Source organism: Panthera uncia, chromosome X (assembly GCF_023721935.1).
Source record: "Panthera uncia isolate 11264 chromosome X, Puncia_PCG_1.0, whole genome shotgun sequence".
Taxonomy (NCBI): Eukaryota; Metazoa; Chordata; class Mammalia; order Carnivora; family Felidae; genus Panthera; species Panthera uncia.
In genome coordinates, this window is record NC_064817.1 from 97,778,323 (window position 1) to 97,790,600 (window position 12,278).

General features: G+C 41.9%; 1 protein-coding gene across 1 annotated transcript in view; it reads right to left on the minus strand.

The window, feature by feature from the left end:
- Positions 1 to 12,278, minus strand: part of TENM1 (teneurin transmembrane protein 1) — a 777,891-nt gene that overhangs the window by 150,314 nt on the left and 615,299 nt on the right. The gene's annotated exons all lie outside the window — the stretch shown is intronic.

A 12,278-nucleotide genomic window follows, 5' to 3' on the forward strand; every position in this document is an offset into this window, starting at 1 on the left:
TTATTTTATTTTATTTTATTTTATTTTATTTTATTTTATTTTATTTTTTGAGACAGGGAGAGACAGAGCGTGAGTAGGGGAGGAGCAGAAAGAGAGGTAGACACAGAATCCAGAGCAGGCTCCAGGCTCTGAGCTGTCAGCACAGAGCCCGACGCTCGAACTCGTCAACCGTGAGATCATGACCTGAGCGATGTTGAACGCTCAACTGACTGATCCACCCAGGTGCCCTGAGGGGTTCTCAAACTTGATCACACAGCAGAATCTCGCGGAGGGCTTGGTAAAACAGTCCCCTGGGCTCCAGACCCAGTTACTGAGTCATAGGTCTGGAATGCAGCCCGAGAATGTGCATTTGTAGCAAGTTCCCAAGTGACGCTGATGCTGCTAAAGACCAAAGTTTGAGAACAACTGTTTTAGTGAAAGCAAGACCAGAACACGGTCAGCCGATTAAAGTGTATGTACTCCTGAAGAGGGAGGCACAGGACATAAGCCATATAAAGGCAGGCAAGTCACTAACTGGTTCACGATCATACCGTGATGAAATAAATCTGTGAGGCATGAATTTTTAACTCATCTATATAAACGGTTTGCCAAATCGTATATTTTTTAACAAAATTTATTAATGTTTATTTATTTTTGAGAGAGAGAGCGAGTGAGAGAGCAGGGGAGGGGCAGAGAGAGAGGGAGACACAGAATCGGAAGCAGGCTCCAGGCTCTGAGCTGCCAGCACACGGGGCTTGAAGTCACGAACCGAGAGACCATGACCTGAGCCGAAGTCGGACGCTTCACTGACTGCGCCACCCAGGCACCCCTGCCAAATTATAGTTTGGGGAGTTGTGTTGAAGGTGTCATGACAAAGTGGAGGTTGGACTATGAGATGAACCGTAGGGTTCCTTCAAATCCAGAGATCATAAAATGAAAACATGTTTTAACCTGATTTGTCTGTGTTAAGTAAGTGTCAATTTCCCCCATCCTTGTTATTCTCTTTAGACAGTGTTTGGATTCGTGTTATTGCACTAGTCAGAGCCTGTCTTGGATAAGAGTTACACATCTGTGTGTCTTTTCTATTAGATAGTCTACTCCAGGGCAAGGACTGTGATTTTCCTCTCTGTGTCCTTCCCAGTGCCTGGTGTACACAGCACATGCTCAAGAGAGCTTCGTAGACTTTCAAGGCAAATATTTTTACATGAAGATGTAAGATACTTAGAACCTACCCTCATGGCACTGCTTCAAAGGTTTCAGAGACTGCTTTGAGGTTCCTGTGCGACAGATGCCTTACAGTTCATTTATTAGAAGCCAGCATTCCGGATTGTGCATGAGGACTTTCTCCTCATGAGAGTTTTGTTTGATAATTGACTACTTCAGGGAATTAAATGGTGCCCCTGTGACTGGGAAGAATGAATGAACAGTCCCCCTCGCATGCTTAATTTATGAACACTAACCCCATCATTCCTTTATATATTGCCATACAATTACGATGTGGTATCTCATAATTTAAATACATTTGAGGGTTCTAATATTCAGATATTTGGGGGGTTTCCACACAGCACAGGCTGGGTTTTCGATACATGTTATCTAAGCGGGTACAGCACCATGAAAATACTTAATGGCATAGCACAAACCTGTTTTCATGTTCTGAAAATGTGAATGCAGTGAATGTTCATATGCAAACCCAATAAAATCTCATTAGTTTTTACTGAAATAGAGCGGGCAGATTTAATCCTACTCAGTTGGTCACTGGCCCAAATAAATAATACCTACTAAATGGGTAACGTTAAAAGCAGCTGGAAGCATTACCCATCAACATTCTAGGACATTCTGGGAAAGGTGGTGCCATTGAAAATGCAGATAGCTTTTTAAGCAGAATTATTTTCCTCATGGCTAGCGATGTTTCAAGTAAAACAAAATGGGGGCACTCACCCTGAGGACGGTGGCTATTTTCCCATCTGCCCTGGTAATTGCTTGTCAAAAGCAGGCTTGCTTTGGATGCCTGAGATCCCCAAAGTAATGGGAAAAAGATCAAGTGTTTTGAAGCAATAAGAAAACTGACGACACAGTCACATTTTCAGGACTGCGTAAGTGCCAGTTTGCTTCATTTAGACACATGATTATTTTTGTCCAGAATTTGAATCCTGAAATATTTGTCCTGTAAGCCCTTGCGACTCCCGAATAGCGTCAAGTTGGTTTTTAGTTGGTTTGGTTTCGTTTGGATTTTGCCTGTGTTACACATCACTCCAATGGTTCTTTGTAATCAGCCCTATGGGGTTTTATTAACCTCATTAACCTTTCCTGTCACTTCTCTGCGAATCTGCCCTTCAAATAACGGATAGGCCTTAAATATACGGGAAGGCTGTCTGATTGGCTATAGCCTGGCCACGGGTTACTCTTCCTTCCACTGAGGAAAACGAGGAAAACGTGAGGCCTAGCTCCACCCACACCAGTTCTAGCTTGGCCTTGCTGGTCATCACCGCTGTGACTTTTCCCTGCCCTGTCTTCAGCCACCTCATAAACATGTCATTAACAATAAAACAACCCAGTAAAATGATTGTCTTATGAACTGTACCTTTCTAATGGAACTCTATTGTGTCCCCTGGTACTTGTTAAATATATGTAACATACACAAACTTACATAAATAAAACACTTATGAAGGACTTATTACTCTGAGCACTTTCTTTATCTTATTTCATTTAGTATCAATATAACCTTGGGTTGGTACACAATTACTAGCCTGTTTTAAAAAATGAGGAAACAGCCAGAGAGGTTAAAAAAAACCACAACTTGCTCAACTTAACACGGCTCGAAAGTGGCAGAGTGGTGGAGGCCTTTGGACCTGGATTCTAAGGGGCCTGAGCTATACTGCAGATCTTTCTTAAGATGGAAAAAATGTGGCTATAAATGAACATAAAGAGCTCACCTAGAAAGATGGTGCTATCGCTTTCCATAGGGCCTGGGCTCCTGGAGACATTCACGAACCGCTGCGTACTTTCTACGTGCTGTGTGTGGAGTGCAGATGAGCGGCCACATGTCACTCATTCCCTCTCCCCAAGCCTGCATTTACTCTGCCCTCTCTAGACACACATTTAGATGACAGAACCGGCTACGGCCACTGCAAGCAAATAGTATGGCTAAGAAGTAAGTAATAAGGAGTTGAGCCTTTTGAATTTCTTAATGGGGCAGTAAGATGGATAAAATGTCAGAAAATCCCTACTCCTACTGAGATAAGCTGTAGATAGATAGCTACTGGTATTACTAATCACAATTATTAAGCATCTCAGAACATCTGAGTGCCAAAATACCACAATCAATTGAACAGCCTTTTGAAGATTTGTGCTCTGATTTCTTTTTGTTCTTCTTTGCCCAAGAGCGTTTGCAAGGAAGTGAAAGTCACACGTTCTTTCTTTTTGGTACCTTTAGGTGTTGACTGCTGATTTCAGGAGCTAGTCAGCACTATATATCTTGGAACCTTCAGCACTTTGTAATTTTTATAATGTGTTTCCTAAACTTTAGCATTAGACAAAATAGTTGTCTGAAAAATCAGGAGATCCCGTCTTCACATACGTAACACCTTTCATATAAACGAGATCAAAGTGGTTTATTAGCAAGTAGCAATGATTTTAACTTCCCACTTAGGATGAAAACTGCAGAAGCGATAAGCGAAGGAGGTTGCTCAGGAAAAGCAACATGGTAAGACAAACAGAACTGCGAGGGACCATGGCCGGGCCAAACCACACTTGGAATTCCTTTTCCAAATGTGGGCAGGTCATATGCAGTTCTTCGCTTCAGAAAGCAAGGTGAACACGAGATAGATTTGCAGATGCTGATGCTCTAGGAAGAGCGTCTCCCAATTCTTAGCTTATTCAATTTACTCAGTAATTGTTGTATTGTGTGTTTATCAACCCTTAGTTGTATACTCGGTATCATGTTTTTCATGTTCCTAGATTCTAACTACACAAAAACCTGCTATTAGCAAATAGACTTGGAGAACCTTAACTAGCAGATTGGTGAAAAAGTTAAAGAGAAAACATATGGATTCAAATTTGTATCTCAGCAAAATTACAAATGATCATGTTACAGACCTTCGGGGGGGTTACCTGTGTGTAGATGAAAGTGTGAGTGTTGCTTCCACGAATGCTTGAATACCATTGGATTTTAGATATTTGAAAATACAAGCTATTCTTACCTCTTCTTTTTCCTAATTCCAAATCAGCGAGTGCTTTCTATATGTTTAATCTCTTTTGAGTTCAACACTAATTGATGGATCTGCTATTTTTTTTTCTTTTCAGCACTAAAATAGTCTGGGCTATTGCTGATTTCTTGCTAGAGGTTATTCAGTTTGTCTGAGCTATTCAAATTTTCTCAATGCACTACTCCTAGAGAATAGGCACCCCATCCCTGTATAGTAAAACCTAGTACACAGTATATAGTAATTGTTGAGAAAGGTTTGTTTTACACCTTTTCTTTTCATATAATGCCACAGAATCCTGATTTAGTGGGTCCCTAAAAGTCGCCGCCAGGCCCTGGCTTGTGTGACAGTCTATTGCATAAGGGTCCAAGATCATCTAAGATATAGATGAATGCTATGAGGTCTCTGCTCTAGTGTCACTTCCCCAGAGTGGCTTTCCTGGACCACTCTGTCTAAAATGGTCACTCTCTGGAGGTACCTGGTGGTTCAGTCAGTTGGGCACCTGACTCTTGATTTTGGCTCAGGTCATGATCCCAGGGTTGTGGGATCAAGCCCCACATTGGGTTCTGTGCTGAGCGGGGAGCCTGCTTGGGATTCTTTCTCTCTCTCCCTTTGCCCCTCTCACGTGCATGCTCTCTAATAAAAAATTTAAAAACATTTAAAAAAGTATTATTAAAATGGTCACTCTCTGTCCCTAACCTTTATTTCATTTGAAAGTACTTTACCTACCTGACATTTACCTTTTCCTTTTTATTTTAACGTTTATTTATTTTTTGAGAGAGAGAGTGAGAGACAGAGCACAAGCAGGGGAGGGGCAGAGACAGAGGGAGACACAGAATCTGAAGCAGGCTCCAGGCTCTGAGCTGCCAGCATAGAGCCCGAAGGGGCTCGAACCCATGAGCCGTGAGATCATGACCTGAGCCGAGGTCGGACGCTTAGCCGACTGAGCCACCTAGGTGCCCCCTACCTTTTTCATCATCATTCTTCCTCACTAGACCGTATGGGGAAGGTACTTTGTCTGCTGTGGCCCAGAGCCTAGGACAGTGCCCATCACCAAATGAATAAATGGACCAAATAAACATTGTAATGTTCATCGATCTTAAGAGTGAAATGATTAATCTTCCTCCAGGTGGATTATCTTTAAAGAAACTATAGGATCCATCGTTATAAATGATGCCAGAGTGTTGTTAATGGGAATTTTTTCATTGTGGTAAATGAGAATGTTTTGCTGATTGATTTTTCCCATGGAATTCATCTGTTTAATACAAACATTTTAAATTGTAGGAAAAAATTACTTCCAGCCCCACACTTCAAAGAACGAAGCTTCTTGCAAATAGTTAAGCTGCTCACGGTCCAAATAAGCTTTGTGTTTTTCTTACAAGTTATCAATAGTCTCCCGTTTGCATCAATTTTAGCAGCTTTTCATGCTCACCTGAGTTAATTAGTCCCATCTCGGAGCTACTGCTGAAAACGTCCCGGTCAGTCTCACTTCTGTCATCATTTAATGACTTTGTCTTTGTTAGAATACCTCTTGTCTTACATCACTTAGGTTCAAGCAGTTGAATTTGAGACCCCTGTGTTGATAAACTCCAAGCTCCCTTAAAAACCTGATGTTTCAGAATCCACAGAACTTACTGCAATTTGTAATTAATTTAATTATGTATGCATTTACTTGATGTTTTGACTGCCTTTACCACTAGAACGTAAGGGGAGCTCTGAATAAAGGGACGTGGTTTCTTTTGTTTCCTCCCATTCATGTAGTTCCTGGCACACAGTGGGCACTCAAGAAATATCTGTTGAATAAATGAGTGAAGACATAGCTTCTTTAAAAAAAAAGAGCTGACATCAGGATATTCTATTGGGGATGGCAGAAGAATTTGATACCTCTTCTGGAAGAATTTAAAGTCCTTGGTTACTTTAGGGGTGCCTGGGTGGCTCAGTCAGTTAAGTGTCCGACTTTGGCTCAGGTCATGATCTTGTGGTCCGGTCCGTGAGTTCAAGCCCCACGTCAGGCTCTGTGCTGACAGCTCAGAGCCTAGAGCCTGCTTTGGATTCTGTGTCTCCCTCTGTCTCCACCCCTCCCCTCCTCACATTCTGTCTCTCTCTCTCAAAAACAAGTAAACATTAAAAAATTTACAAAAATAAAGTCCTTGGTTACTCTGGACATGCTAATACTTCAGTAAAACACAAATTTTAAAAAGCAGTAATTAGTATCTATAAAGTATGGTTACTCTTTTTTTAATATTTATTTATTTTGAGAGAGAGAGAGTGCCACCCAGGTGCTCAGGTATGCTTGTTTTTAAGCCCTAGTCCCTATTCAAGATCAGCAGGTTCTGCAGCAGTGACCCATCTCCCTGCAACCTTCTCCACCTTAACCTCACTCTTGATTCAATCATTCATTTTGCCATTCACAGGATTTCCAATGGTATAAATTTCCACCTCAACTAAGTGCAGAGAAGCATGTTTTATTAAACAAGTTATGTTAAGTAATTATGGCTGTTACCAGGTATCATGAATAATCAGGAGCATGAATCAAGGTTTTATTACCGAGCGGGGTGTAGTAAGGGAGGGGGAAGGCTTGCGTATGTCAAGAGTTTGCCAAGAATGCCATGCTCTAGGCATTATAGTACTTCCATTTGCTCGGGGGCACTTGTCTTTGTTTTTCTCATGAGACAGAATGATGACGTGTACCAAAGGGAGCCAGTTCACGGCAGCCTTCATATTGCCTTCTTGATATTGCTCCTTATTTTCTGATTTTTTCTTGATTCTAAATTTTGATTATCTAGCCCATTGAAGGAAGAGAGAATTATTGACGCTTGTACAAAGTTATAAATGATGTCAATTATGGGCAGGCTCTGACAGTGGTGGAATGTCTCATAAGGTAAAAAAAAAAAAAAGAGTAATTACTTTGCTGCTGTTAGATAATCACTTCATCTTTTATGAATTTGTTCCTGTGCTATTTGGAGAACAGTAATCTTACCTTTAGGCTGGTTCTACATTTGGGAATTGACTTATTTGAGGTCCTAATATCATCTGTGTGTTCTAGGCAACAAAAATGAGTTTTTCATTGGCAAATACGAGAAGAACACTTCAATATTACTACAATGGAGTCACTCCTTCTTTCCCGGCTTTTTGCTAAGTACTGTGTTAGACTCTGGGATACAGTGGTATGATAGATTAAAGATGGCCACGAATTCTTTGATACTTCTCTCATCATGAGGGGGGATCTATGTCTCCCCCACTTTGAATCTGGGCAAGCTCTGTGACTTCTGTAACTAACAGCATGTAACATAAGTGACACTGTTAAAATTTCTGGACACAGGCTTTAAGAGACTGGCATCTTCCATTTCTTGTCTCTTGGAATGCTCCCTCTTGGAGCCGTGAGCCACCATATACGAGCTCTGACAAACTCAAGGCTGGCGGCCATGCCAATGGGAAGCCCAAGTAGAAAGGCTGTATGTAGAAGGAGAGATTCCTGGCTGTTATCCAGCTGTTCCAGGCCCCAGCTATTTGAGTTATCCAAGCTGAGAGCCCAAATATCACCAAGAAAAGACAAGACATCCTGGCCATACCCTGTGTGAATTTCTGACCCACAGAATCATGATATATAATAATAAAATATATTTGAATCCATTATGTTTTGGAGTAGTTTTCTACACAGCAATAGATAATCAAAACAAGGAGAGAACAAATCAGACTTGGTCCTCGTCCTCAAAGAACTTATGATTTAGCAATTGGAACAATCCAGAGCTATTACTGTATAAATCCCAGTATGGAGCAAGAAACTGAAATATAGCAACTTCATAGAAACTAGAAGAAACCTATCATTTTGCTTAACCTCTTCGCTCTGCACCCTGCTAACAGTGCTGTTATGTACGTAATGCTGTACTAAGTTTGGTCCCAACTCTAGAACTTTTCAACTAAGGGTGGGCATTTACCAGGAGTGGGCAGAAGAGGCTGCCATAACTTCACCCAACAGTATTGCTGCAAGTTTTTAAATCTTTAAATTGTTCTTAAAACCCTTCTAAGTGATAAACACAATAGCCAAATGCCTCTCAATGTCCTTCTCATAGAAAGTAACCATTTTGCTCCTACTACAAGTGGGACCTGGACTATCTGAGTCGTGACTGGTGATACATGATGCCATCGGTTAAAATCCCCTGCCTCAAGGGAGTGACTGGCCTAAGGTGTGAGGCAGAGTGTATACGAACTATTCACAGGGTATACACAGGTGCCCTGGTGAACTAAGGGTGGAAATATCATTCCATTCATGTGATTTCTGGTTCATGTTCAGTCACCTTTTTTTCTTTTTAAACCAACATAGTAAAAGGCCCCGAATTAAGTAAAATGGTAAGATGAGATTTTTAAAGATCCTCAGGGAAACAGAGAAGAAAGACAAAACCAAACACTTGAGGTCGTTCCAAGGAAGGCTATAAAAGCTGTGTAGTCCAGAGGTTACCAACTCTAACTCCAGCCGGGCCAGGCGTGCCATTGAATGGGATGGAAGTGAGCCGGGTGTAAGGGGAGCAGGGAATGGTGACTGGAGAGACATGTCACATCCTATCCAGAGAGGCAGTCACCTATGTCACGGCCATGGGTGCAGAGATGCCGCACTTCGCAAATTTTCTAAGGAACGAAAACCTTCCAATTTTTATATCAGATCTTCTAATTTCTAAATGCTGGGCCAAACAAAACACATCTGCGGGCTGATGCTAAGCAACCTCTGGTATAGATGCCTGACATGGATTGATGTGGGGTCAGCCTCTCATGGCTACAAAACGGACGAATGAGTTTGGCCAGACCTTGCTGTTGGTGGTTGCACTAACCCTGGTAGGATTTTGTTTTTTTTTATTTATTTTTGGGACAGAGAGAGACAGAGCATGAACGGGGGAGGGGCAGAGAGAGAGGGAGACACAGAATCAGAAACAGGCTCCAGGCTCCGAGCCATCAGCCCAGAGCCTGACGCGGGGCTCGAACTCACGGACCGCGAGATCGTGACCTGGCTGAAGTCGGACGCTTAACCGACTGCGCCACCCAGGCGCCCCTGGATTTTGTTTTTTAAATGCACTTCTCCATTAGTGATGGCTAGTGAAATGTCTGGCTTTGCAAATTACTGCTGTCGTTTAGTTTAATGTACTCTTGTTTTTACATATTTATAAAAACCTTTTACATTATTAATAGTGATTAAATGCTTAGACACTGAAGATCAATAATGCTTCTGTTCACCTATTTACATTATTAAAAAGTAATAAGTCATACAGAGCACGTATAATAGGTGGTTTACTTTGTAGTCACGTTGGAGTAGATCGAAAAGATGAAACTCAGGCTACAGGGTAAAAGGTATTGAGGGAAAAAACGGTAACCGAATTGGGCTTGCTAGAGATGCGACTGTGGGCAGGTTACATGTTCACAGTGACATGATGCCATCACGGGGCACGGGAGGTACACATTTCGTGTGCTCTCACGTGCCAGTGGAGCAAACTTGAAACAACAAAAGCTAGTCTCACTTGGATGCACAAGGATGAACAGATGTTTAACCTTTACGTGTCCTTGCAACAATTAGTCACCTGCGCGCCACTGTCTTGAGCTCCGAAGGCTTCTGATGGTGGCAACATTCAGTGGTGAGTCAGCTGTGGGGTCACATTTTGCCAGGAGGCCAATGAGCCCCTTGACAAGGCTTTCTTCGTCGGCTTATACAGCTATCTCTCAATTATGTGGCAGAAGCAAACAAGCAGAGTGGTTTGCCTGATTATGGCACATAAACATTCTAGATCTGTCTGAAGCATGCAACTCCACAGTCAGGGATATATAAGGACTGTAAGTCTTCTCAGGGTTAGCCATCCCAGCCTTCCAAAGAGCCAAAGTGGCTTGGCATAGTGGTTTCGAGGTCAAGCTCTCGGCACCAGTCTACTTGGGTTCAAATCCTGGCTCTGACACTCACTGATTGTGAACTTGGACAAATGACTTACTTAACACCTCAGTTCTTGTTTCCTCACATGGAAAGTAGGCATAATAACAGTGTCCACCACATGGAGTTTGGGTAAGGATTAAATGAGATAGCACATGTAAAAGCTTAGTATGAAGCCTGACACATAATAATTGCCAAATAACGATTTGCATATAGGAAAGACCCATCTTAGCCGTCATTCAACCGTGTTCTTCTACCAACAGGAAGTTTGCAAATAACGTCATGGAAATGTATTAAATAGAACTGGATTTTTAACTTCACTTGTTTTTTTTTCTTGTGGTGACCCCGACATAACTCATCCAGTATAAATTAGATCCAAGCCACCAGGTTTAGTTAAGGACAGGTTGAAATGGGGCAGCTGTGGCATAACAGAAAGGTTGTAAGAGCTGCTACGATACAAACTCGGTGGCTGTGTGACGCGGGGCCAGTTATTTAATCTCTCTGAACCTGTTTCCTCATGCATAAAATGCACTAGCACAAAGATGTATAGTTCACGGGGCTACTGTGAGGGTAAAATGAAATAATGCCTGCTCGAGGGCTTTGCAAATGAAAAAGGTACTGTTTCGATGTAACCATTATTATTCATATATGTGATCAGAGTCGGATTTACGTTACCCAGAGTGATATCGCATGGGCTTATCTCTTAGAGGCAATAGAGCTAGACTGCTTGCCCTCAACTCTATCCCTTGGAAAAGACCTGCGCCTTTTCTGACAGATTCGATAGGTCTGTAATAGCTGAGACCACTGGATGAAGGGGACCTGTCGTTCTGAATTCAAATGTGACTTGCAGCACCAAATGATAACTTGCAGCATTTGACAAAAGGATGAAGACAACTCGGTCAAACCAGGAGAAGGAGGGGGCATTAGCTACCGCAAGGAATAGGTCTGTTCACTCTGCCAGCGCTGGCAAGTGGCTGGAGCCTGAAGCCAAACCACAAGGGTGGAAGTCTCTCTTCACTTTGCAAAGCTTATCGCGCCAGTGTCCTGCTCTGGGTCATGACCACTCATCTCCTGCCTCTCTCAGGTCCTGACTGTCTCTCTTGACTTGAGTTCAGTGAGTCATTTAACATACCTCCGTGACATGGAGGTTGCTATTTCTTTTACTTTTTTTGTTTTGTTTTGTTTTGGACTCACTTTTCCCTAAGCACAGAGAAAGCTGCAGGGAGAGTGGGGGGAATGGCTGTGTTTTGTTCCTTTTGTTTCCCTGGTGGACAACAAATAAGCCTCCACTACCTAAATCATGACTTTGACTGCAGCCCATCACAAAGTTTCCCCGGAGTTGTTACTGAGCTGGCAGAAACACTTCAGAATGGGGAGGACTAAGTCTCTTGGGAGAAGACAAACTCGATCCCCTGGCAGAACAGGTTTGGGGTTCTGTCAGACACCTAAAAGGTCACTCCCGAACAATAATAAAAACAATGAGGACGCTTTAAGTTTCAGTATCAGTTCTTACATACAATCTGTGGAAAGGATGCTGCTGAATGTTTTAAATTTCCATGCACATCTGGGCTTTTTTCGTTTACTACTTTGTGTAGCTCAAGATTGAGTGGTAATTTTCTTAGATTATCATTTGTATTAACATAAACTCTTGACTGAGTTTTCTTCTGGGGACTGATAGCACCCACCACGATGCAACTAAGTGGGCACGGTGTAGACAGGGGCTACTGGACAAATATTTTGCATGTTTCAAATTCCCATTTGTAACAATTTAGAAGGTAGTGAAATGAACACAGGAGGACATTTTTAAGAGACCAGAAATGTTGACTTCAGTGACTCATTTATGTCTAGTGCTAATTAGTAAAATATATCATTGCTGAAGATGAAGCAGAGAATATAGCAATGAGCAAATTCATGTGATTATACTTCAAACAAGTAAGTTAATCTTGAAAAAATTCTTTACCTACTGGGTTGGGCTTTGGTCTCATGTCTTAGTGACAATTCATGCATTTGAGCTTTCTTAGAAGACAGATTTTCACAAGTCTTGTATTTCACATTAAGACGTCAAATTCAGCCAAGTCTTTCATATAGAAATGTTTTACATCAAGGAATAAAACAACATTTGGCTTTTGAAATTCAGGAGTTTTCAAGGGATAAATCCAGAAGCTAAACAATAAATCTGCAAATTATAC